This window comes from Propithecus coquereli, unplaced genomic scaffold (genome assembly GCF_000956105.1).
Source record: "Propithecus coquereli isolate 6110/MARCELLA unplaced genomic scaffold, Pcoq_1.0 Scaffold7, whole genome shotgun sequence".
NCBI lineage: Eukaryota > Metazoa > Chordata > Mammalia > Primates > Indriidae > Propithecus > Propithecus coquereli.
Window position 1 is genome coordinate 22955773 of NW_012153062.1, and position 2079 is coordinate 22957851.

Here is a 2079-nt window from a genome sequence, read left to right on the forward strand (position 1 = left end):
TTTTTCCCTATATTTTCTTCTAGAATTCTTATGGTTTGATGCCTTACATTAGTATAATCCCTATGGAAAACAGTATGGAGATTCCTCAGAGAACTAAAAGTATACCTACCATTCGATCCAGAAATCCCACTGCTGGGTATCTACCCAAAGGAAAAGAAGTCATTTCATCAAAAAGACACCTGTACTCAAATGTTTATTGAAGCACAATTCACAATTGAAAAGATGTGGAATCAACCCAAGTGCTCACCAATTTATGAATAGATTAACAAAATGTGGTATATGTATACCATGGAGTATTACTCAGCCATTAAAAAGGATGAATTAATGCCTTTTGTAGCAATTTGGAAGGAACTGAAAACCATTATCTGAAGTGAAGTATCTCAAGAATGGAAAAAACAAACACTACATGTGTTCTCTAATAAACTGGAACTAACCAGTGGGCACACAAGTACACAGAGGAAAGTAAAAGTCATTGCAAATCAAGTGGCAGGGGGGCAACCCCACCTAACGGGTACAGTGAACACTATTAGGATGATGGGCACACTTATAGCCTTGACTCAAGCCATTTATCAAAAACATCTATACCTAAATAAACAGGTAAATGTAAATAAAGTATTTTCCTGAGTTCTGTAAGCTATTTTAGCAAATAATTGAGCCTAACAACGGGATTATGGGAATACTTGAATCTGTAGCCATGTTGGACAAAGTATGGGCAGCTTGGGGACCCAGGACTTGTGACTAGCTTCTGAAGTGAGGGCAGTCTTGTGGGATTGAGCCTAACGCTGGATAGTGTCAGAACAGAATTGAAATGAAGGACACATAGTTGATATTAGAGAAATGGAGAATCATAAGTGGTGTCAGAAAATACCCTATTTAGTATAACACATTTTACCAGTATTTGATATTTAGAATTACAAAGAAATATTAAATTCACATATTTTGGTTCTTGTATTATTTTGTATTTATATTTTCCAAGGTCTCTAGTAATAGAATCTAATTAAAATGGGTAGGTAACTTTATGCAATTCAGAATCAAAACATGACTCTTTTTCATCATGGTAAATATTAATATGTGAAGTATACACTATTACATGAAGTAATAAAACTTGGAAAGAATTCAAAAAGATATGGTAGTAAACACTAAAAAATTTTGTTTAAGTTCCTTTTCAAAATGCATGTACATAAAATGAGATTGTGTGCAACAGACCAAAGTCTACCTAGAAACCAACAGAGTCACATAAAAGTAATTTAAGGCAAACTTTATTGATTTATTTTAAATAAGGCAAGTGAAATGTGGGCTCAGAATTAAGATTTTCAAGAAGCTTCTTGTACTTGTATAATGGGTGAATATGAATATCAAAATTTTGACTGTTACTATACAAAACTGAAGGAAAATGCTTTCCAAGTTGCAGTAAAATGAACCCTAATAAAATAATACCATTAAGTCTACACAGTCATAAGTTGTTTGACGGTGTACAAATCCTACAATATTTTCTTAATGTAAATTTGGAACATTCTGAATACTTTATAAGCCTACTTTTCTGTCATTGGGAAAATAACAGAATTCCAAGGACTTTCTGCTACTTTAATTTTAAGAGATCAAAATAACAAAACAAATGTATTTTTCTAGCTTAACATAATTCATAATACAGTGGTACTAAGGACAACAAATAATTTTAATAAAACCAAATCCATTTCAGAACAGGGAAATCATATAGAGTTAAACAAAGTACAAACTACTATTAGAATAAGTTGCTTAGATTTAGTATAAGAGTACTCATTTTTATTTTCACTGGAAAAATGTTAAAGCCCTTTCTCTTTTCTGGAGCTTACACAGTGGGTCATGTTCTAGTTACTCAATGATGAATCATGTTTCTATAGCAATCTCTTTAATTTTTATACTTGCTGATGTGTTCACGGGCTATAATAACCCTTTGAATTTGTGCAGTACCTTCATAAATCTGCAAGAAAAATGTAAGTGTAGGTTAAATATCTTCAGTACATAAATATCTTGATTTATTCAATATTTTGGACAGTAGTATAAGCTGCATTGTAATACTAAATTGAATCAAGCCATCTA

At 32.0% G+C, this 2079-nt stretch overlaps 1 protein-coding gene across 1 annotated transcript in view; it reads right to left on the bottom strand.

The window, feature by feature from the left end:
* ACADM (acyl-CoA dehydrogenase, C-4 to C-12 straight chain) overlaps positions 1-2079 on the bottom strand; it is an 85569-nt gene that overhangs the window by 715 nt on the left and 82775 nt on the right. The window lies entirely within an intron of this gene.